Raw genomic sequence first — 26,114 nt, forward strand, 5'->3', positions numbered from 1 at the left:
AAGGAGTGGCTGGTGGGTTTGAACTGCCAGCCGTCTGGTTAGCAGGCAAGTGTCTTAGCCACTATGCTACCAGAGCCCTGTTCAATTTCTTCTTTTTTTATGGATCTGTTCAACTTTTCCATATCAGTCTGTGTTAGTTTAGGTAGGTGATGTGTTTCTAGAAATCTGTCCATTTCTTCAAGATTTTCAAATTTGTTGGAGTATAGTTCTTCATAGTATCCTACTATTATCCTTTTTATTTCAGTTGGTTCTGTTGTGATGTCACCCATTTTGTTTCTTATTCATGTTATTTGTATTCTCTCCCTCTTTCTTTGTTTTAAATTTGCCAGTGATTTGTCAATTTTGTTAATCTTTTCAAAAAACCAGCTTCTAGTCTTGTTAATTTTTTCCATTGTCTCTCTATTTTCTGTTTCATTTATTTCTGCTCAAGCCTTTATTATTTCCTTTTTTCTGGTGACTGTAGGCTTTTCTTGTTCTTTTTCTAATTGTTGGAGATGTTGAATTAAAGTGTTGATTTTGGCTCTTTCTTCTTCTTTTTTTAATATATGCATTTATTGCTATAAATTGGCCTCTGATCATTTCTTTTGCTGTGTCCCAGAGATTTTGCTTTGTTGTGTTTTCATTCTCTTTTGATTTAAGGAATTTTGTAATTTCATTTTTCATTTCTTCAGTTACCCAGTCATTCTTAAGGAGGGTGTTGTTCAGTTTCCATGTGTTTGCTCTTTTTCCATTGATCTTTCTATTGTTGATTTCTAATTTTATAGCATTGTGATCTGAGAAGATGCTTTGCAGTATTTCAATGTTTTTAAATTTATTAAGGCTTGCTTTACTGCCTAATGTTATCTATCATGGAGAAAGTTCCATGTGCACTGGAAAAGAATTTATATTGTGCAGTTGTTGGTTGAGGTGCTCTGAAAGTAATATTGCCACTCCTGCTCTGTTTTGGTTCCCATTTGGTTGATATATCTTTTTCCAACCTTTGATTTTGTCTATTTTTGTCTTTGTCTCTAAGGTGTGTCTCTTGTAGACAACATATTGATAGCTTATGTTTTCTTATCCAGTCTGTAACTCTGCATGTTTTGAGTGGTGCATTTATTCCATTGACACATTCAGTGTAATTATCGACAAGTATGAATTGGTTGCTGTCATTTTGTTATGTGTTTTTATTATGGTGTTGCTGATTTATTTGTTCCATATAATTTTCTGTGCTGAGATCATTTTGTTTATGAATTGTGTTATCATTTCCTTTGTTGCTATTGTTTTAGTATTTGGTAAATATTTGTGCTTTTCCTGTTTTTTATTGTGATGTGAAGGTTTATAATTTTTCTTTGAGGTTACCCTGTGATTTATAATTTTCTCCCCAAGTTTAGAGCAGTCCATTCTATCTTGCAACTCTCTTGACTTCCTCATCATTTAGAAATTCTGTAACTACACTATTTTTTCCTTCTTTTTGGTTTGTAGTTGTCTTCTTTTGCCAATTGATGTCTCCGGTTCCCTGTTTACAATCTTCTAAGTTTATTATACTTTGGATACTTCCATAGATGTGTTGGTTTCTGGGTTATGTTATCTTGTGTATCAATGGTCAGTTGTTGTTTTCTATTATTGGTTCTCTGTTCAAAGGACTCCCTTTAATATCTCTTATGTGGTTGGTCTGGTTTTAACAAATTCCCTTAATTTCTACTTATCTGGAAATCTCCTAATTTCACCATCATATTTGAAGGACAATTTTGCTGGGTTTATAATTCTTGGTTTGAAATTTTTCCCTTTCAGGGTTTTATATATACATCCCATTGCCTTCTTATATGCATGGTTTCTGCTGAGAAATCAAAGCTTATTCTTGTTGGTTGTCCTTTGTCAGTACTCTTTGTTTTTCCTGTGCTGCTTTCAGGAGTCTTTCTCTGTCTTTGGTTTTGATGAGTTTGATGATGATGTGTCAGTGATTTTCTTTTGGGGTCCATCCTGTTTGGAGTTCATTGGATTTCCTGAATTGATATAGTCTCATCTTTCATCATACCAGGAAAATTCTCTTCCAACAAATCTTAGACAGTTTTCTTATTGGTTTTATTTTTCTCTTCCTGTTCTGGAATTCCAGTGGCACATAGGTTCTTCCTTTTGATGGTATCCCACAGGAACCTTAGGCTTTCTTCATTTTGTTTTGATCTTTTTTCTGATTGATCCCTTTCCAGAGAAGTATTCAAGTATTTGTCTTTAATCTCATTAATTCTGTCTTTCATTGCATCCATTTTACCCCTTTGCCCTTTCAATGTGTTATCTATTTCTGGAAATTTAGTATTAATCTTCTGGATTTCTATCTGTAAATTTTGCATAATTTCTAATTTTCATTTATTTTGTCATTTTGTTCTTGTGTTTTCTTCTGAAATTTTTCTAAGGTTTTGCCTGTGTTTTCCTTAATTTTGTCAGTGTTTTCTGTGATCTGTCTTTCAATCCTTTGAAAATACTTAAATATAATTCTTTTAAATTCCTTATCAGGTAGTTCCAATGCTGCTTCTTCCTCAGGGACATGTTGTGGGTCCATATCCTGCTCTTTAGTTTCTATCACTTTATCTTGCTTCTTTGTTTGCACTGTGATGGTCTGTTGTCTCTGAGACATTGTGACATTATTGTATTTGGATCTTTGTTAACTATTTGTGAAGAGCAGTTAAGGGTGAGTCAGGGTCTTATAGGTGGTTATTTATTGTTGGCCAGTTGGTGGAGAAGGAAGTGGTGACTCTCACTCTGTAAGTGAAGTTGCAGAAGGTGTGGGTGTGATTGTGTCGTGTGGGCATAATTGCTATCTCCCACTCAGTGAGACAAATATAGCAATTGAAAAACCATAAATAAAGTAAAAGCAAGCAGAAGAAAAACATACCACATAAACACATAGGAACAATCATCAAAAAAAGAAAAGAAAAAACCCTCAATATCTGGTGATTGGGCAATAAGAGAAAAGAAGTATAGTAGGAGAATAATGAAGAAAAAAATGGTAAAAACACAAAAAGAAAAACAAGGATTGGGGAGAACCACAAGAAAGCAAAATATGGCAACCAGGAAAAGGGAATAGAGAAAAAGCTGAAAACTAGAACCTAGGAAGTGAAGAAGAAAGAATAGTCATAAAATGGACAAAAAAAGAGAAAAGGATGGTGATAATAATTTTTAAATAAACAGAAACTAACAAACAAACAAAAATTCTGGGCAGGGCGGGGCAGGGCACCCAGGTGTTAGAGCGTACAGACTGGGATGGAATTCTCACTGGCCCAGAAGGTGGGTGGGAGTGAGGGATGGCTGCACCTCCATTCACCAAGAAGTTGTGGGATATAAGAGTAACAAGGGGAGTGTCGCACCTTTCCAGTCACTTGTGTCTGGGATATCCTTGCAGTCTCCGGCAAGTGGAGCCTATTCTTAGGTCCCTGAAATCTGAGGGAATGCTATCACTTTAAGTATCCTAAATGGTCAAACCTCTTATAAACATTCAAAATGGGTACACCCTCTGGACACCCAAAAGTCCATAGTTCAGCCTGTCTCCCTCTTCATTGCTTCCCCTTTTATTCACCACCCACTTGTGCACTCCTCTGTGCAGCCCTCAGCTAGCAGGGCTGATTTTCAGGTTAATTCTTAAGTCCTAACAACCCTTGGCAATATCAAAGCCGTCCATGCCATCAGGATCGCTGACAGACTTCAGCTCTGGATGTCTCCTTTTTTGGTGTTTTCATGCAGGTTCTTCTATTAGATGGAGTTTAGTCCACTTCTGTATCCTTTGTTTCAAAGCTCAGGGTTCCAGGATTGTCTTCTGTATCTTTGCTAATTGGTTCCCCTTTTCTTTGTTGAAGAGGATCTGTGTAGTTTGTCTCCCTATTCTTCCACCTTACAGGAACACCTCTTAAGTATTCTTTTGAATTCCTTAACAGGTAATTCTCTGGAATATTTCCTAGCCTTGTACTTTTGTTATTTGTTTGGGACATCATGTCCTTTATTTTTGTGCTTTTGAAGTTGCCTGTTGTTTCTGAGATATTTTAATGTTATTGCATTAATTTGTTGATTATATGTTGGGTTGCTTCACCCTATTTTTTGTTTTGTTCTGTTTTAATATATTCAGGTAACAGGGCAGTTATGTTACTCTGGTCACTAATTTGGCAGCACTGGTGCACTCACCACCTGTCTCTGGGCAGATTTGGTAGTAGGTGGCAGTATGTGTGTGTGTGAATCTCTGATTACTGATCATACAGAGCTGCTTAGAGTAGACTGGAGTTGTTGGCCACTATCTGTCATTGGTCCAGTAGTCCTGGAGTGGGTGGTGACACTTTCCCAGTGTTTGGGACACCAGGTGTGGTTGGGTATGGTTGGGTAGGGCCACTGGCTCCCAACTTTTGGAGAAAAAGATAGAAAGAAAAATAAGGTGGGGGATGTGGGAAGAGATAGAGAAAGGGGGAAATAAGTGAGAGAGGAGGATTAAAAAAAAGGGGGGGGGAACCCAGGGAGGAAAAGGGGAGACTTAAGAAGAAAGAAAAAGAGGAAAAAGAAAAGGGGGGGGGAAAGAGGAAGTAAACAATAAGAACAAAAACAAAGAAACAAGTGGCAAGTGACAGCCACCAAACACTGAATATGGCACTTGCTCTGTGAGAGCATGCACTAATGAATATAGAGTGTCAGAGGTGGCACTACTGAATTGGGGGTTGGGTGAAGGGCAAGAAAATCACTCAACTGGATCAGAAGAAAAAAAAAGGAGAAAAAGGAAAAGAAAAAAGTAACAGGGTCGGGAATCGAGACAAAAAAGAAAAAAAAAAGAAAGAAAAACATGGGGAAAGAGGGAAGGACTGAGAAGAATGACAAAAGAAAAAGAAAAAAGAGACACAAGAAAAACAAACAACAACCTGCTGCAAGTGTTAGCTGCCAAGCACGGCTGCAGCAGAAACACAGAGATCACTCTGGGAGAGTTCACTTTGCTATCCATGAAGGGGTGGATGTGGGTATGAATGACTATGGAAGTGGAGGTACAAACAAAAAGAAAGAAAAGAAGATGGAAAAGAAAGATAGGATGAAGAGGGAAAAAATACAGGAAAATAAAGAAAAGGAAAGCAAGAGGGAGAAGAGGGAAGGACCTTAAGGAGAAGGAAAAAAGAAGAAAAAAGGTAGAAAGAAAAACGTAGCACAGTAGTACAGAAAATGCCAGCCACCAAACACACCTGTACCAGAGAGAATACTTCTGGCAGGGAGGGACAGGGACAGGTGCTACTAACTGTGTGGACAGTGATGGGGAGGGACTTCTGTTCTTCAAGGAAGACAGAAGCATGGAAGAACTAAGTAGAAAGGCCACCCCACCCTCCACCCCCCACCCCCCAAAAAAAGGAGCAGCTCAGTACTGGCAGTGAGGCAAGTTTGAGTTTGACTAGCCACAGGATGGGTAGGGGTCGGGAGAGCTGCATTTGTAGTCACTGGGAGGTTGTGCAAGGTAAATGGTGTGGGGACACTGATCACTGATAGGTGATAGGTGCTGGTGCAGTCCTAGGCAAGTGGAGCTGATTATTTCCTGCTTTGGTCAGAACTGCTGCATGTAATATTTCAAAACAGCTGCACTGTGCAGGTTAGCACTTTACTACTCTTTGTTCACTGTTTTTTTCAGTCTCTTCCTCTTCATCAATATTTGATCTACTTTATCATTTCCTTTGAAGCTCTAGGATCCAAGACTGTTATCTGTAGATGTTTCTTTCTTTCTTTCTTTTTTTTTTTCCTAGTCTTTTTTGTAGAGAGCCTGCATAGTGTGTCTGCTTTGACTGCCATGTTGGACCTGGAACCCTCACCTATTCTTTTGGTGACCCCTTTATATTTAGAACACACATACACATACACAACAAGATTACTCTTGGGAAACTGATTGCAAAAAGGATGCTTGATATTGTCTTTCTGTTGGGTGCTCTGAGTGTTTATAAGCAAGTTTATGTAGCAGTTGGGTAATTGCTTGTGAGAGAAAGTCTCAAGGACATTTTCAAACAAAAACATTTCCTCTGGAGACTCTTACTCAATTGTGTGCCGAGGAATCAAAGGTTGTCTTCTTTTCAGTTGCCATGGTTGGGCAATCCTACTTCCGTAGTGATACTGCCTCGGAAACCCAAGGAGGGGTCGCTATGAGTCGGGGCCAACTCCACGGCAAATAACGAAAACAACAACATGCTATTCTTGTCTTTTTCTCCCACAGAGCCTTACACTCTATTCCTCTCTCATAGTCAACCATTCTTATCCTTTTCCACTCTGGAGAAGAGTGCAGGAGATTTTTGGAATGCAAGAGATATTTTATTATAGTATGAAGACTTAAGATACAAACTATATGCTTATATAATTTGTACAATTTGTAGTCAAATTAAAGGCTTTGTGGGTTCAGCTTTTCCTGGGCTCACATACACAACTAATAGTTCTCAAAATGTAGGGTGCATGAAATCACTGGTGAGGCTGTTACATTGTAGATTTCTAAGCTCTATTCCCAGAGGGGCTCTGGATCTAATTCAGTTGGCTCACACTCCAAAAATCTTATGTTCCAATAAGAAGCTCAGATACAAACAGGAAATTAATCTCTTTTCCTAACTGAACTTGTCAGAGGCACAGCCAGGTCTACTCAGAAGGAGGATTCCTTGAATTTTGGGTTCCTTGAATCTGGTATGTTATAACTCTGTTTTTATGAAAAAACTGAAAAATAACTTAAAAGTATTCAATGGAAATATGATTTGGTAAATTATTGTGCATGCTTGTAATGGAATAATCTGAGAACGAGGAACATATAGATTGATGATTACAATGATATGGGCAGGTAATAGGAAGCTGATAGCAGAAATAGACATGATTATCTTTAATATTGTTTAACTCATCTATTGAATTATTTTTTAAAGTGTTTACTATAAGCCAGCATCAAAATTCTCATATATTTTCATTTTTTAGTGATGGTGGGCTCTGTAACAAATATCAAACAAACCATATTCACTGCCGTCAAGTCGATTTGACTCATAGCAATCTCTCCTTGGGTTTCTGAGACCGAATCTCTATGGAAGTAGATTGCCCAATCTCCTTTCGGAGGAGTGGCTAGTGGGTTTGAACCACCAGTATTCTGGTTAGCAGTCAAATGCTTTACACACTATGCCACCAGAACAAATACAAAGCTAAAATTCTTATCTATAAGAAACTTATGAGCAACTGCTATGGATTGTGTTGTGTCCTTTGAGAAATATGTGTTGGAATCCTAACTCCTATACGTATGGATGTTAATTACCTGCCATAATGCAATCTAATATATGTTAATGAGCCCACACCAGGATAGGGTGTGTCCTAAACCTAATTACCTCTGAGTTATTAAAAAAAAAAAAAAAAAAAAAAAAGATTAGACACAGAGACAGACACAAACAGGGAAGTTGGATGCCATATGAAGATTGCCAAGGAACAAAGGAACAGCCAAGGTTACCTACAAGGAAAGAATCAACCTGGACAGTATGTTGATTTGGATTTCTAGTTTCCAGAACTGTGAGAAAATAAATTTCTGTTCTTTAAACCCATCCATTTGTGGTATTTCTGTAACAGCAGCACTAGGAAACTAAGATAAAATCTAGCACTGAGAAGTGGAAGGGGTGCTACTCTAACAAATACCTAAAATGTAGAAGTGGTTTTGCACCAGTAAGAGACTGGATTGCCTTGAAGAGACTATTGGTAGAATTCTGGACATTAAGGACAATTCTAATGAGGGCTCAGGTAGCATAGTGGCTAAGGCTAACCAGAAGGCTGGCAGTTCAAACCCACTAGCCACTCCTCAGAAGGAAGGTTGGGCAATCTACTTCTGTAGTGATACTGCCTTGAAAACCCAAGGAGGGGTTACTATGAGTCGGGTCTGACTTGATGGCACATAACAACAGCAACAACATAGAGAAAGCATCTATTGTGTCAATGGAAGGTGAACATTAAGTATACTTCTGGTGAGGCTTTAAAAAGAAATAATGAACATGTTAGTGACATGGAGAAAGGGTGATGCTTTTTATAAAGTAACAAAGAACTTGTGTGAAGTATCTTTGAATGTTTTGTGGGAAGCAGAACTTGTAAGTGTTGAACTTGGATATTTGGCTGAGATTTTATAAACAAAATCTTGAAGGCAGCATGATTTCTCCTTACCACTTACATCAACTACAGAAGGAAAGAGATAGACTTAAAAATGAACTGTACATTTTAAGGCTTGAAACTAGAACCTAAAGATTTAGAAAATGTTGCTGTATAAACCAAGAAAGCATGTCCTGGAACTTTCACTAATGTCATGGCTATCTGTGGGACAAAGAACTTGGTTTGGATCTTTTTGACTTGATTTCTGAAAATAACTCAAGCAAGCAAGATGCCTTTATTTTCCAAAATAGCTGGACAAGTAGGGGCTACACAGACCCCACCATGGTGAACAAAGTTCAGAAAGGGAAGGGGCCCACTACAGTCAGGCATATCCATTGACTGGATTGATCATAACTATATATTAAAGCCCAGTCATGCATATTCATTGAAGTCCCAATGACAAGCAGGTGTGGGACCTAGGGGTACTTTTTTTTTTTTTTTTTTTTTGGTATCCTGGGTAGATGAGAACATCCATGCACAAGAGAAAGAGCAGCATGTCCCTGGGCACAACTGGAGGTCCTGTGCCAGGAACTCTCCTACACCTCACCTCTTGTATCTCTGTGCTTGATTCCTTTCTAGTTATAATAAATGTGTAACTATATGTATAAGTAACAGTCTCCATGAATTTTGTGAGCTGCTGTTACAGAGAATTAATGAACCCACAAGAGCAATGAGCCACCAGGGGCCTGCAATAAGAAGTCGATTTTTGTAGACCCAATTCTGGGTGGCTAGGTGATAGAGAGGGAGCTCTGGTAGCATAGTGGCTAAGGCACTTGACTGCTAACCAGAAGGCAGGCGGTTCAAACCCACCAGCCACTCCTCGGAAGGAAGGTTGGGCAATCCTACTTCCATAGTGATGCTGCCTTGGAAACCCAAGGAGGGGTCGCTATGAGACGGCAAACAACAACAACAACAACAGGTGATAGAGAAAGGCTGCCTGGGCAGTTGATAAAGAAGAATAGCATCCTTCTAGACTGTGACTGTGTCCAAGGGCACTAGTGAAAGGGAGACAGAGAGAGAGAGAGAGAAAGCTGGAGTGCAGGTAATTGTGTAGACTTCTGAGCCTACGGCTGTTCCCCAGTGACATTGCCTCAGGTGACAAAGGTTGTTTTGACCTGGCTCAGTATAACTGGGGATGAGGTCTGATCTAACTTTAAGTGGTTAGTGCACCCCTCACCCCACTGCCATTGAGTGGTTAGTGCACCGCCCCCCCCCCCACTGTTGAGTTGATTCTGACTCATAGCAACCTCCATTGGGTTTCTGAGGTGATAAATCTTTGTAGAAGTAGATTGCCCAGTGTTCCTTCCACAAAGTGGCAGATGGATTTGAACCGCCAACCTTCTGGTTAGCAATCAAATGTCTTAGGCACTGTGCCACCAGAGCTCCTTAAGTGGTTAGAGTGTCAGTTAAAACACATGGAAAGACTTCCCTACACAAATTAATAAAACTTAACTGATATAATAAAGCTTCTTTAAAAGCAATGAGGGTTAGGCACAAAGCAGTAATTTCAGTAATATTCATTCACTAAGGGAAAGCTATTAATCTACAAAACCTAAAGGCATGTAAGACAAAAGTAATAAATATAAAAACAGATAGCAAATATACTGATAGTCTGTATGGAAACTTCCTACCTGGCAAAACCAAGTTGCCCACACAAAGAAATCTCAAAAGCAATAAAGATTTAAACAAAGTCCAATGACCTCAAAGTCCATGACCTTGGGAAACTTGTGTGCTTCTGCCCACTATGGCATTTCAAGTCCAAATAAGTGCTTAAGTTTCTTTAATTTGTGACAAATATATCTTTGGTTTAAAACCTTCTAGTTCAGCTACATATGGTTTGGTGAAGAGACCAAGTTTCGGTGTCTTCCAGTAGGACTCTGATAAGTCCTTTAACTGACGTCTCCTCCAATATTTGTAATATTTTGGGGTGAAATCAGGCAGGCCTAAAGATCAAAAACCTCTCTCACCTACAAAAAATATTATGACATTTTTGAAAGAGAGTTTAAAGTCAAGGTAGCCTAAGGCATGTGACCTCCTGAATGACCAAAGGCAGAAGAAAAACATTCAGTTAAGTGTTGTGAAAGATACGTGATTAGCAAGATAAAACAGAGTGGATCTCTGTTGGTGGTTCAGTTACTCTATTTAAACATACTACATGTTCTTCTGCAGGGAATAGCTGCCTCTCCCTTGTTTATCCAATAGTCATGGGTTACTTTCTGAGAAACAAAAGTGGATCCTAAGACAAAATGAAGTCTGAGCCAAATCTTGGGTCAGCCATTTTAGTAAGGTTAAGTGTTCTAAGGTTTTGGGGTGCCATCACATATTTTGCTTTCCTCTGATCATGAATTTCTGTAGAAATTCTTTGATCACCATCATAAGAATATCTTCTCCTACTTGGACAGTCTATTTATGTGCTTTTAAATTAGAGTAAGTGCTGGGCAAGGTCAAATTGGAGGAATCATTTGGTTTCCCAAAAAGGTTAGATAGATCTCCCAAGGACCTAGTTTCTTAATTTAATATAGAGCAAGGAGAGTGACAGTTTGATTACAAGTATTGACAGACATTTCATATAACGTTGTCTTGAAGATCAATTAAAATAATCATTGATTTACCCTAAAACTAGTGCCCAGTCTGAATTCTTTCAAAAATCACAATGCTCAGAGCAAAATGGTCTTACTAGCTTATCTAGACCATTGTTAGACACCAAAAATGGATTTAAGAGTAGCATAGTACCTAAGGCACTTGACTACTAACCTGCCAGTCAAAGCCTGGCAGTTCAAACCCACCAGCCGCTCAAGGTTGGGCAATCTACTTCCGTAGTGATACCACCTTGGAAACTCAGGGAGGGGTCACTATGAGTTGGGTCCAACTCAATGGCACATAACAACAACAACAATTCCAATGAAACAAGTTCCATGAGGTGCTCACACATAAGAAGGCCCTTAGCAGCAACTACATTCTGTAAAAACTTGGATTGTATATTAATATAAACACAACAACATTTATCTATTAAGAAACAAAACTGTTTCTCACAATTTTGGATCAGTTGTAATCTGTGAACCCATCACCTTCTACACCAGAGGTCTGAAAATCTGGATTCAGTCTGTTGTTGTTGTTGTTATGTGCTGTCGAGTCGGCCCCGACTCATAGTGACCCCTCCTTGGGTTTCCGAGGCAGTATCACTACGGAAGTAGGATTGCCCAACCTTCCTTCCGAGGAGTGGCTGGTGGGTTTGAACCGCCAGCCTTCTGCAGGATTCAGTCTAGTGGGATCTATGTTAAAAAAATATCACAGTCCTTTTCATAAGTCCAATATAGTCATCTTTCTGTTGAAATATTTTGGTCAAGCTTTTTAGTAAGTTAGTAAAGAAAAGCCTTCTCTGTAGGTGACAAAACTTAATATGGCCGTGGCTAATTCATAATATTTTTAAAAAGTGAAAGACCTGATAGGAAACCAATTATAGAATCAATGCAAAGTGCTTAGCCACTTTTGAAGGGTCCCAGTCAAACCATTCTTGGCATCTGTGTTGCCCTAATTTGGTGGAAAGGCTCTTGACAGGATGGAGAAAGGATTAATCTCCCTCTTTCCCTCCCATGGGAAGGAAGGAGCCAGTGCCTCCTGGAAATGAAATAGAATTAGCCAGATTCTTCCAGTAAAGTTGACAAGTCCTAATTAATTTCATAGTCATTTTCATACTGTTTATCAAAGATTCTCTACTCCAATATAAAGATCCCAAATATGGCATTTAGTGAGCCTGGCTGGGATGTGGCTGAGTGCCTGAGACATGCAAATATTTACTACAAGAAAATACGTTTGGAAATGCCTTTCTGTCCCAGTGCAGTGGTCATTGACATTAATTCTGTGCATGAGACCATTTCATGGATTATTCCCAGCAGAGATTAAGAAGATATATCAAATTCCAGATCTTTTAAGGTCCACAGAGAACATGGAGGAAAGTTTATATTTTTTAGAGAAGGTGACATTTTATATGAGGAGTGGCCTCTTTCTGTACTGACCTTACTTCCTCAAGGCAGGGTGGGATAGAGAGGCCAAAGTGTTAGCCCCGGTCAGACTTGGATCTGCTCGTCTTTGTGACTTTGGGTAAATAACTCAACCTCTTTGAGTTAGCTTATTTATTAAAAAAGGGATAGTAATTCATATTTCATGAGGTTGTGAGGATTAAGTAAGATAATGTATGTAAAACATCTGGCCAACATGATGTACTTAATAAATATTAGTTTTCTTTTTCTTGAATTATTATATTTTTATTTCAAACTCTGGGTTTCTACCAAAGCTCACATTCCTTCCCCAGGGTGTTCTTCCTTGGTCCTAGTGAATATATGTAATGGAATTGAATCCATATGTCCTTCATTTGTATATATAAAAACCATCAAAATGTTATTCCAGAAGATTTATTTGATGTTCAAAAATTTTCAAAAAGTGTCAGTAGTGTCTGGCATGCTCCTGGGATGTCCTACCCAATCATATTTGAATTAGCATCAGTAATTGTGTTTTTGTTTCCAGCCCGCTTTGACCAGTCTGGCATATATAATCACTGGGCTATAGGGTGTGGTTGCACTTTTTGCTATAAAATGCTTTCACAAATACTTTCCCATTGAATCATCAAAATAACCCTGTGTGTGTTTGTGTGTGTGAGTATGTGTATGTGTGTTGGTGTGTGTATGTGATTATTATATTGTTACCCAACTTCACAGATGGGAAAATTGTGTCTCAGAGGGATCAAGTAATTTGTCTAAAGGCAAAAAACTGATAATTGGCACACGTGAATTTCTGATGGCATTTTCTAACTCCATATCTTGAGCTGGACACAATCACATGGGGCTTAGAAATTAGAGGTGCTAAATATGATCTATCTCTCCATCTGGCCTTTTTTTTTTTTTTTGCTTGTTTTTCTATGGGAATATCAGGAGACGTTTAAGTATTTAGGCAGAAAGTTAACTAAACTGCTTGGGTGGCTGGGCTCTGTGCAAAATTTGCAGGCTGAGTGATTAAAATAAATCTGGCAAGAATCACAGAATTTAGGGCCAAAAGGGATCTTAGAGGTTATTTTGTTCATGCATGCATTCATTAGTTCATTCAGCAATTTTTACTGAGGTCCTGTTACATGCCAGGCACTGTGCAAGGGGCTGCAGATTTAGTGCCAAACACAATGGATGTAGCGCTTCAGGGATGTAGGGCCAATATTTCATTCAATTCTCTGAATTCATAGGCCTGAAAAAGGAAAATTGCTTTGCTCCACTTCAGATGGCTGGTTAGTTAGAGGCAGATTCAAAGTATTTCAGCTCCCTGTAAGCTTCTTCCACATTTAACTATAATCCTTCAATTAAGAAGAAAGAAGACACCCAATAAAATTCTTTTTTCTAAATAAGGAAATGAAGAACAAATACACTTCTTCCCATGTAGCTGTCCCAAAGCTCTGAATTTTCCTTCCATTCTCATGGCATGATTGATGTTTCCTTTTGAGGAATTCTTGTTGGAGGAGAGGTGTTCTTGGTGATTAACACATTTGGCTACTAACCAAATTGTGGAGGTTTGGGTCCATCAAGAGGTGCCTCAGAAGAAAAGTCTATTGATCTCCTTCTGAAAAACCAGCCACTGAAAATCCTGCAGATCACAGTTCTACTCTGATACATGTGAGTCACTATGAATCAGAGTTGACTCAATGGCAACCAGTTTGTCAGAGGAGAACCAGAAGTTTCATGGTGGAAGACCAAACAGGGAGGTATGCCTGTGTCACAGTGAGCTTCCAAGTCTGTCCCCCATTTTAAAATGGATGTAAGAACAGTCTCTGAGGGATCATTTCCTTCTCCCTGCTGCTTGAGAAGGTCAAGCCTGATGATACCCCTCTCTCTCATCTGAGTAGGGCTGCCATTTTCTAGGGGAGGAATGCCAGGCACAGGAAGTGCTTAGATTCTTTTAAATGGTGTCACATAAACCCAGGAAACAGAGAAATAACAAAAAACAAAAACAAAACAAAAAACCCACAAACTAAAAAAAAAAAAAAACACAGATGGAGGATTGGTCCTAAAACATTAGGCCCTGTTCTGCCTTAATAAAGACATCTGGTCACTTTGTTGTAGGAGGACAAAGAGTCTTTTTTTTCCCAAGCCAGGATTTTATGTCTTTAATCTTTTCCAGAAGAAAAGAGTTCTCATTACGTCTGCATCTTATCACATGGCTGTACATCATAAAGATGCCATTATCGCCTCTTCCTTCTGATTAACTGGCCCTGAGTGATCCAGCCAATGTTATTAGCCATGCTTTAAAAACAATGACACTAGTATCACCCAGTTATCCACAGAGGTCAGATTCATAGGCACTGTTGAGTAATCCACAAGAATCCTCACACATGCTTCATAATAAACAATGACATGACCAGTTCTTTGTCTGAACGGCTAAGAGAGCCGTTTTGTGGAGCTATGCTTTGGCACCTGCAACTGGGATCTGAAAGCCTCTAGCAAACTAGGTTCCAATGTGTGGCTTCACTTTCTGGCTTTGTTTCCCAAATAAAAACAACAGAAATGAATAAAGATGTAGCACCTTGTGTCTTGGGGAGGGGCAAGAAGAAAACAGGTGGCATTCATTCATATTATAAGCACTCTTTGGAAAGTAGTTGGAAAACAAAGCTTGGCATTGTCTCCAAATTTTAAATGTAAAAATTGAAGGAGAAGAATAACATGTCAAGGATTCTTGTGATAGGAATAATGGTGATGATGATGGTAATGTGATGACAATGTCATGAATTACCATTTTCTGGTAAGTGCTATTATAGTGAAGGTTAGGATATTTGGGAGCATGGATCAGGCCAATAGTTTTCAAACCTAGCTCCCTTTTTTACTTACCTGGCCGGCCCAGTACAACCTCAGAGATTCTGACTCATTGCTTTGCTAGAATAGGTCTGAAATTTCTCTTTAAACTTTCTGGAGACATTAATATGCAGCCAGGTAGAGTGGGGAGCAAAGCATGAATAAGTGACTTTAAAAATATCTGAAGAATGTACAAGATGAAAAGAAAGGAGGTGTGGTCTACGAAGAAAGGATAGGAACAGCAGGTGGGAGACCTAGAGGGGAGCTGCAAAAGACTTTTTGAAGACACTGGAGCACACTGAATTGGGCAGGACCACTGCATATATGTCAGGAGGAAGTGAAGACAAGGCTGGAGGGGCAATAAGGAGCAGGATTGTGAAGGGGTTTGCACTTTATCCTAAGAGCAGGCACTCTTGTGGCTTTTAGCAGGGTCATGACATCAGACATACATGCTTCAAAAGGTAATTTTGGCTGCAACATGAACAAGACAAAGATCATAGGCAGTGAGCGCCCACTGCTCTAACCTAGATGAGAGGTGATGGTACCTGAGCTAAGAGAATGACCATAAAGCTGAATTCAGGTTATTTTTAGAAGGCTAATGTAATTCATATGAAGGTTTGGGGACTAATCAGATGTGAATGTAAGAGAAGGATCCAAGGATTCCCAGGCTTTCCTGCTCCCTTCAGAGTCCCTAGAATTCTACCCTGACTGGGCTGTGTCCACCTCCTTCTGATCTCAGAAACCCTAGTCTTGACCTTCTTCCTACTTGTGGTCCCTCATCTAGTTCTGGTCATCTGCTGCTCTATGTCTATCAGTCCCAGCTTCTGTTTTCTAAGAGACAACCACACTGTCTCCTGAGTGAGTCCATCTTATAGCTGGGAGTCCTCATTAGAGTCCTCCTCAAGGACACACTTGTTTTCATTGCAGAGCACCATGGTCTTCCCCTTCATTATGAGGGGGTCCTTGCAAATAGGGAGGGACAGATCCCAGTCTTCAAGATCCTCCCCCAGCATTAGCCTAAACTAGAGGCAGATTCCAATAAGCAAGGGTTTCACCACAACATTGGAACTGTTCAGCACAAATTAATAAGTAAGCATGAGTGAATCCATGTTTACCTTGCTTACTGTCTAAACTAAAAAATCAAACTCACTGCAATCGAGTTGGATCTGACTCACAGCGACCCCTCCTCAGGTTTCTGAGGCAGTATCACTAATGAAATAGGTTGCCCAACCTTCCTTCTGAGGAGTGGCTGGTGGGTTTGAACTGCCAGCCTTCTGGTTAGCAGTCAAATGCTTTAGGCACTATGCCACCAGAGATCCCCATTCCTGTCAGGTATTGTAAATTTGAAAAGAGGCTTTGATTCTGTAGGAAGGTACAGTGGGGTTGGGAGAGACACAGATGCCAGTCATACCTAGAAGCACAATCTTTGATGTGAAAAATGTTAAATTGTTCACTATGAATTAGTAAATAAGCAAAAGTAAGCTCATGCTTACTTTATTTATTGGGTAATCCAACACTGGCCAACCATTCCTGCCTTTCATTCATTCCATCTTCACTATATGGGAGTTTTGGCTGAAGTAATATCTGTAAAAGCACAATTTTAAGTAAAAGCTTGTAATTAACAGTTTTTACAAATACCTTGCTAAAATCAACCAATTATAAGACACCTGGCTCTGGCACCATTGCTGTGGTAACACTGGTTCTCAGCCCAAGGGCCTCGATCTCTGTGGGAGGTGATTTCTAACAGTCGGCTGTGGAATTTCAGGTCTGAATTTCTGCTGATGAAATTTGCACTGTTAAGAGTTTATAACATGTTGTTTTTGCAAAATCTCTCTGGTTTAGGAGAATCTAAGGAGATCCTGTCTTAGTAGAAATTCATCAAAGAGCCAAATTACCTGTGTCAAAGGTAAATAATGATAGTGAAGAGGCAGTGAGGGAAGGGTGCCAAGTGACACTAGGAGGAAACAAGCCCTTCAGTTAGGTAGACTACCAAAAAACAAAAGCAAACAAACCAAAAACCAAACTCATGACCATCAAGTTGATTCCAATTCATAGCGACCCACAGTGTATTTCTGAGGAGGTAAATATTTATGGAAGTAGATAGCTCAGTCTTCCTTCCACGAAGTGGCTAGTGGGTTTGAATCTCCAGCCTTCTGGTTAGCAGTTAAATGCCTTAGGCACTACATCACCAGCATTCCTTAGGTAGACTACAGCTACGCAATAATAACACAACCTTGTTGTCAGTGACTCTGAGTGGAATAATGGTTTATACTGTTATTCAATTGCCCAGATCCCACCTGGTGAACTACATAAAGACAAACCATCAGACCCCTCTGCAGAAATGCACTAACAGCGCTGGGGCCAGGCAGAACCTGCTGCTTTCCCCTTTGGCCCACAGATCTGACAGCGAGTAGAAATACTAGTTTAGCATTGCAAAATTTGTTCATTTAGCCATAGCAAATTGGACTTCAGGGGATTTAAGTTTTTTTTTTTTTTTTTCTGTATTGTTTGAACACATGTATTATCCTTATAATCAGATGAGAAAAACAACTATGTTTTTAAGGGAAAGTTTGGAAGGCATCACCCAAAGAGATGAATAGCTAATTTTGGTCATATTAAAAGTTATTTAGGAGCTCTGGTGGCATAGTGCCTAAGGCATTTGACTGCTAACCAGAAGGCTGGCAGTTCAAATCCACCAGGTACTCCTCAGAAGGAAGACTGGGCAATGTACTTCCATAGAGATGCCGCCTTAGAAACCCAAGGAGGGGTTGCTATGAGTTGGAACTGACTCGACAGCAGTGAGTTTGGTTTGGTTTTGGTTAGGCAGCTGAGCCTAACATGAATTAAAAGCACAAGTGTCAAACCCTAGAGAAGCTTGGTGTCAGGAGAGGCTAGGTTTGTAGACAGCCTGGAGCACTCAGCCAAACTGAGTTTTATTGGAAGTACAAATAAAATGTAAATAGAAAAATATATAAATATCTTGAGGAATTTGTTTAAAAGAACTAGGAAAGGGCTGTCCCTGAGGGAGTGGAGAGGAGCCTGAAGCCATATGGCCTCAAGTGATATGCAGAAGTGAATCACTCTGAGGCTGACCTCACCGAGTGTCCAGTATCCAGCTCTCCTGCTGCTTTGCCCAGATGGGACATAGTGCAAGAAATTTCAGAAGAGACATTTGAGCAACTAAGATAGACAGTACAAATCCTTTTCCCCCAAGCTTTTGCATGAATTCTGGCCTGTTCTCTCCTGGGTTGGCATTGACACTTGGGGTGAGGGCAACAACACCTGGAGATAACATGAAGCTAAGGGCTGTGGCTGGGCCACTGTGGTCCACTCTGTGGCCAGGGTCATTTCTGCCATCACCATGCCCATCCTGTTGACATTAGCACTACTGAGGTGTGGGGCTAGCTGTGGCTGATGGGCATCTCAGTAGCTTTAGCTTTTGTCTGCTTGTATTTTACTTTTGTCACCTCGTCCTCTTAGATTGTGTCCATGGGACCTATGCAGGGGACTAGGCAGAAGCAGGCATGCAGAAGTCTGCTCATTCACCCTTCTTAGACACTAATCTGTTTCTCTGTACCAACAGATGTTTACCTTGATACCTTGTCACTCAGGGCAAGTTTCTCCCTTGGTTTCCTGTGCAGTGTAGGCTCTAATGGGCCCATCCCATCCAACTCTCCTTACTGTGGCACTGAGATGTCTGGATTGCAAGAGCAGCCCCTTAAGGTGTCTGGGTGGATGCCTGCCACTCCACAGTACCACAAACAGAATTGAAACAAAATTTCCATGAGGGAGAAACAAGGGTCCCTGAGAAAAGCTCCTGGGCCATGCTTCTGTCCCAACTCTTATTAGTTTGTGGCCTTGGGCAAGTACTTAAAGAACTGAGGGATAGAGTGATGATCTGAAAAACAGATTTGTATTGCATAGTTGTTATGAGGATAAAATAAACTCATGTATAAGTTAATATATAATGTGTAAGCTAATGTATAAAGGCTTAACATGACCTGAGGCTCATAGTGTTTGTGCAATAAAGGTAGGCATACTCCAGATTAGTGAGTGGAGCTGTTTGCATTTTGAGTGGTGTCTAAGCACCGATGTCCTGTCACCTTCTAGTGTTCCCCCTCCTGTCTCTGTCCTAGATGAAGAGAGTTCAGAATGCTCACAGTTCAAAAGTGCACAAAAATGGATGTCGTGGCAACTAGGCTATTACAAATTTTGGATAATGTTTAGTGTTGGTAAACAATACTGTGTACATACACAACATTTGAAAAAAGAATGAGGCTGAGTTTACTTACTGAAACAGTGTTAAAAATAAAACTTTAAATTGGGAATTATTGACTGTTTAACCATTACATTTGCTCGGAGAAACAGCACAAAACAATTTTACAGGGAAAATGTGTCTTTTTGGAACAAATAACCAAAGACAGAGAAATGTGAAAGTTAAAATTGATAAATTTTAGCTGTTACTTGGTCTTCAGCAAATATTGCTTTTTATTGAAAATGAATACTACTCCTTCATTGGATGTGGAAATGCTGAATTTGGAGGGGAAAGTGCCTGTGTAGCTGGTTCTGGATGTCCTTTAGGAGACAGTGCTTACCTGCAGAGTCCTGGACTCCTTTGAGGAAGTGAGGACCATAAGACAGTGAGTGAATGGGTGATGAGGGAGGTTTGGTGAGTGCAGCTCTTTTTCAGAGAATGGTCTACCTTCTCAGACCTGCTACCAAGACTTTCCTTGGATGGTAAATTAAGTTAGCTGGTCATTAAGAAGAAAGGAGGAGGAGGAATTTCAGAACAGAGTTTACCATCCTTTCTGGAAAATAGCCTTGAGCTGTGGTTTGAAATAAGAGATGCTCTTCAAGGATTAGTTTGTGTTTTCAAAAACCACATCAAATGGAAAACCCAGAACCACAGAAACTCTGAATTCAAAGATGTTGCAATAATGGTGAACCAGCAGTGACCTAATAGATGGGACACCTGGAAGGGATTGGGTCTCATCTAGCTTCTACCTTTATCCCAGAGAGCAGACTCTCTGGTAACAAAGGACTCAGCCTGCCTCCTCTGCCCACAAACCCCTGAACTTAGAAGGGTCTCATATGTACTTCTTTGGAAGCTGAAATATTGCAAACATGGAGTCTTAAACTTATACCTTCAATAGAGCTGGAGATTCTATAGTAGCACCTATAAGATTTGAAGGGTAGTTTTATGTTACTTGACTTTGTATTACAATTTATCAAAATGATAAATGGTTTTAGATGGACAGGCCATCTGTATCTGATGGTTTGCCAAGGGGTTGCCACATTCTTTGGGGTGGCAGATCCCAGCTGGTCTGGTGAGGCCACTGGCTCTCTGGAGTTTGAAAGGATAAGATGAGAGGCCCAAGAGAAATGCCATGGGAAACTCTGTCCACTGTGGTGCTCAACAACAGATTTTGAGGCAACTAAAGTTCCACATGCCCTCACGTGAACAGAAGTGGCCCCAGGGGTTGCTGCCTGCCTGTCCTAGGGGAGGGTGATGAAGAACCTTACTTACAGTAAGTGTGTGGGATCCCTGAACCATTTTGATGACAGCCTCCCCAGCCCTGTTCACCTAGAGGAAAATGAAACTCCATAACCAGCCAATAATGTTTTAAATGGGGGAGAGGGGCTTCCTGAGTAGTCACAGATTTTGTTCCCTATTATGGAGGAAAAACTAATCTGGTGCCTTGTCAGGTGGAGGTGAGATGGAAAGGAGCCAGATTGGGGAAGGGAGAGGGAGAGGGAGAGAGAGGAAAGTGTGAGATCCCCACAGGCGAGGAAGAGGAAGGAGAAAGCCAAAGCCAGGCGAAGGTGGGTGGGGAGTGTTTACTTTGGCATCTAGGGAAGCAGAGGTATGGGGGTGGCTTCCACAGGGAGGGAACTTGAGAAAGAAATGGGGCTAGTGTCAAATTATCCAATAAGCATAGTAAGCATAGGCTTAGTTGTGCTTACTTACTAATCTGTAGTGAACAGTTTCACATTTTTTCACCACATCAAAGATTCTGCTTCTAGGTATGGCTGGCAACTGTACTTCTTCCAACCCTACAGCACCCTCCTACAAAGCCTCTTTTCAAATTTGTGTTCCCTGAAAGGGATGGTGCACCCAGTGAACAAGGTAAATACAGGCTTAGTTGTGCTTACTTACTAATCTATAGTGAACAGTTTCACATGCGGTGAAATTCATGTGAAATTCAGTTCAGTACAAATTAATAAGTAAGCACAAGTCTGTATTTACCTTGCTGATTGGTTAATCCACCCCTGAATGAGATGGAGAGTTTTAAGAAGTTTTTCTATGAATTATGAATGAAACTCTCCTTTGGCATCTTCCAAGAGATTGTGGTAAAAATTTACATTTTTCAGATTGGCATTTTGGCTAAACAGGACACCACCAAGTGCCTGCCTTGCTTTGGGGAGAAGCAGCAGGTGTGACTGTATACAGTTGACACTTCTGCATGGGCCCGTGCAATGTGCGTTGCATCCATAAAGGAATAGTTTCTGAAGACCACATTTCCTATGAAGGCTGGTTGTCTACTTTGGACACTTGAACTTTAACTACAATGATCAGCTATGGCCACATGGGCCGTATGATACCTAAAACAAGATTTTAACAAGATGATTTAGCCCAGGCCTCTTCCTACTCACATTTGACAAAGGAGAAATCAGATCATGTCACTCTTCTGCTGACAATCCTGTATGTGATGTCCCCCAGTGACTTCTTTGCCTCACTGCCCCCTGCTTTTCTTACCTGCATGTCTATTTCTCAGACACACAAAACATGTTCCTGCTGTCCTCTCTGCTACAAGTCCTCCTTCTCCAGTAACTGCTGGTTGGTGTCCCCACTTCTTTCTGCACTTAAATCCCAGCCCTTCAGAGAGGACTTCTCAGCTTTCCCTGCTGTAACTATAGCCCATCTCATCTGACCCTCAGTCTGCCTCACTTTTCACCATAGATGTTGCATCCTTGAATTCTTATTGATCCTTTGGTTTGTTGTCTCTTCGCTACAGAGAAGGTAGCTTGCTAATTGGCAACTCTCTTTTGTCCTCTGCTCTAGTTCTAGCATCTGGAACAACCACCTGGCACATAGCAGGGGCCAAATGAATGGATGAATACTGCTTACACTGAACCATGAGCTAATGTCCCATAAAACCAGTGACGTTTTTGATAGTGATTTTATGACCAGTATTTTTACTAGGTTCTAATTCTGTTAGCTTTTTTACTAGATTCTCCTGAGTTTTTTGGTATGTAATTATTTCATGTACATATAATAATAATTTTGCCTTTTTTTGCCCTCATTTTTTTTTTCCTTTTTATTGTGATTTGGGTGAAAATTTACAAAGCAAATACACTTTCCATACAGCAGTTCACATACACTTTGTCTCATGACATTGACCACAATTTACCACAATGCAACAGCTCCCCTCATACTTCCTCCTGATAGTTACCTCTTCTCTGTGTCCATCCCTCCATGCACTCCTGCCCCCTGAGCTGTCTTCCTGTGCATAAGCAGCCCTTCCCTCTCCCATGATTATTCTCTCCAAGGAGTGTATCTACCTCAGGTAAATGTTCAACCTGTCTATTGTTTGGCTGGAAGCCGCAGGTGTGCGTTCAATTCCAGATCTGAAGGGCAGCTAGGAGCCATAGTCTTAGTGGTTCCACCAGGCTCTATTGGGCCAGCAAACCTGGTCCCCCCCTTTTTTTTTCCCAAATGATTTTGAGTTTTGTTCCAAATTGTTCTTCCTGTCTATCCAGATCTCCTACATAGATCCTCTTCCAAGTGGTTGACAGTAGTAGCCAGGCACCATCTAGTTCTTCTGGTCTCATAGTTGTATAGGCTGCAGATCGGATGGTGTACCAGTCACTAGGACTAATTATTTCCATGACTTTTTGGTTTTCTTTATTCTTGTTTGGTCTGGACGAGGAGAGACCCATTGTTGCATCTAGATAGCAGCTTGCAAGCTTTTAAGATCCCAGTCGCTACTTGCCACAGTAGGAGGTGGAACAATGTTTTGTGTAGTATGTTATGCCAATTGGGCTTAATGTCCTCTGCGTCTATGGTCCCAAGCCCACAGATTCAACTACTCGGTCCCTCTGTGTAGCTGGCTGTGACCAAGCAGTGACTACAAGATTGCCCCTTGTCAGCTCCATTATACACCCGGGAATTCAGATCATACACATAAAGTTATAGGACCACTGTCTGCCAACCCTATGCATATTCTTGTGTGCACTCCCCATTTCATACACACACCTAATATTTAAGCCTGTCCACCCATCTATCCATCCATATACCCGTGTTTTCCTTCACGGACAGTGCTGTACTATATGTGTAAAAGAGTTCATCTTTATTGTCTGTACTTCCCACATACCTCTCTATGTCTTTCTCTTCCTCAATGCCACTATATTGATCACTCACATTTGGTACATTGCCCTTCTCTTCACCCAAATAAAAACTTATCTCTATCTATCTAACAGTATTCCCTACTCTCACTCCCACCCCTGGTACCAAAAGAAAATGTCCTTCAATAGATAAGTGTTTCCTTGACTTTCACAATAATGGACTAATACAATATTTGTCCTTTTGTGATTGACTTATTTCACTCAGCATAGTGTCCTCCAAGTTCATCCACGTTATGTGGTGTTTTGCACATTCTACATTATTCTTTAGGGTTGAATAGTATTCCATTGTGTGTATGTACCATAGTTTGGATATCCATTCCTCAGTTGATGGATATCTAGGTTGTTTCCATGTTTTGGCTATTGTAAATAGTGCTGCGATGAACTTGGGTGTGCATATGTCTGTTCTTGTCATGGCTTTCACTTCTGTAGAGTATATAACTAGTAATGGAATAGCTGGGTCAAATGGTATTTCTAGTTCCAACTTTTGAAGGAATTGCCATACTCCTTTCCACAATTGTTGTACCATTTTACAGTCCCACCAGCAGTGTATGAGAGTCCCAATCTCTCCACAACCTCGCCAGCATTTGTTATTTTCTGTCTTGTTGAACTTTGATACTAGTGCTGGAGCAAGATGGTATCTCATTGTTGTTTTGATTTGCATCTCTCTAATAGCTAATGATCGTGAGCATTTCTTCATATGTTTGTTGGCCGCTTGAATATCCTCCTTGGTGAAGTGTCTATTCATGTCTTCTGCCCATTTTTTAATTGGATTGTTTGTCTTTTTGTTATTGAAGGGTTGGAGTTTTCTATAAATTCTAGAGATAAGTCCCTTGATAGATATGTCATTACCAAATATTTTTTCCCAATCTGTAGGTTCTCTTTTGGAGAAGTCTTTGGAAGCACATAAAAATTTAATTTTTAGAAGGTATCAATCATCTGGTTTCTCTTCTGCTGTTTGTGCATTTTGAGTTATATTTGAGAGTCTATTTATGCCATACATCAGGACCCCTAAATTTGCCCCTAGTTTTTCCTTGAGGAACTCTATAGTTTTACGTTTCACATTTAAGTCTTTTATCCATCTGGAGTTTGTTTTTGTGTATGGTATGAGGTACAAATCTTGTTTCATTTTTCTGCAAATGGATCTCCAGTTTTGCCAGCACAATTTATTAAACAAACATTCTCTTCCACATTTAATGGATTTTGGCCCTTTGTCCAAGACAGCTGACCATAGGTCGATGGATCTATTTCTGGGTTCTAAATTCTATTCCATTGGTCTATGTATCTGTCATTAAACCAATACCAGGCAGTTTTTACTACTGTGGCTGTATAGTAGGTTTTGAAATCCAGCAGTGTGAGACCTCCTACTTTGTTCTTCTTCTCCGATAGTGCTTTGCTTACCCAAGGTCTCTTTCCTTTCCATATAAAGTTAGTGATTGTTTTTTCCATATCGCTAAAGAATGTTGATGGGATCTGGATTGGGATTCCATTGAAAGTATAGATTGCTTTGAGTAGAATTGACATTTTTACAATGTTCGATCTTCCTATCCATGAGCATGGGATGTTCTTCCATTTATGTAGATCTCTTATCGTTTCTTGAAGTAGTTTTTTATAGTTTTCTTTTTACAGGTCTTTTGTGTCCCTGGTAAGATTTATTCTCAAGTATATTATTTTTTTGGTAGCTATTGTAAATGGTATTGAATTCCTTATTCCTTCTTCAGCAATCTCTTTGCTAGTGTAGAGGAATCCAACTGATTTTTGGCTGTTGATATTATATCCTGCCACGATGCTAAATCTCTCAATTAGTTCCAGTAGATTTTTGACTGAGTCTCTTGGGTTTTCTAGGTACAGGATCATATCATCAGCAAATAGGGATAGTTTGACTTCTTCCTTACCAATTTGGATGCCTTTGATTTCCCTTCTTGCCTTATGGACCTGGCTAGGACTTCCAGTACAATGTTGAATAGAAATGGTGATAACAGGCATCCTTGTGTGGTTCCTGTTCTCAAGAGGAATGGTTTCAGTTTCTCTCCATTGGGAATGATGTTGGCTGTTGCTTTTGCATAAATGTCCTTTATTATGTTCAGAAATGTCCCTTATATTCTTATTTTGCTGAGAGCTTTGATCAGGAATGGCTGTTGGATTTTTATCAAATGGCTTTTCTGCATCAATTGATATGATGATGTGGTTCTTCTCCTTTGTTTTATTTGTGTGGTGAATGATGTTGATTGTTTTTCTAGTGTTGAACCATTCTTGCATACCTGATATGAACCCCACTTGGTCATAATGAAAGATCTTCTTGATATGTTGTTGCAGTCTATTGGCTAGGATTTTGTTGAAGATTTTTGCGTCTATATTCATGAGGGATATTGATCTATAGTTTTCCTTTAGAGTGATGTCTTTGCCTGGTTTTGGTATCAAGGTTATGCTTGCTTAATAAAATGAGTTAGGGAGAATTCCATCCTTTTCTATGTTTTGGAATAGTTTGAGTAGAATTAGTATCAGTTCTTCTCTGAATGTTTTGCAGAATTCTCCAGTGAAACTGTCTGGACCAGGACTTTTTTTAATTGGTAATTTTTTTTATGACCTGTTCGATTTCTTCTTTTGTGATGGGCCTGTTCAACTTTTCCACATCAGTCTGTGTTAGTTTAGGTAAATGGTGTTTTTCTAGAAATCTGTCCATTTCTTCCAGATTTTCAAATTTGTTGGAAGACAATTCTTTGTCTTTATCTCTAAGGTGTGTCTCTTGTAGGCAGCATA

The sequence above is a fragment of the Orycteropus afer genome, unplaced genomic scaffold, assembly GCF_000298275.1.
Source record: "Orycteropus afer afer isolate SDZICR_OR568_19922 unplaced genomic scaffold, OryAfe1.0 scaffold00232, whole genome shotgun sequence".
Lineage (NCBI taxonomy): Eukaryota > Metazoa > Chordata > Mammalia > Tubulidentata > Orycteropodidae > Orycteropus > Orycteropus afer.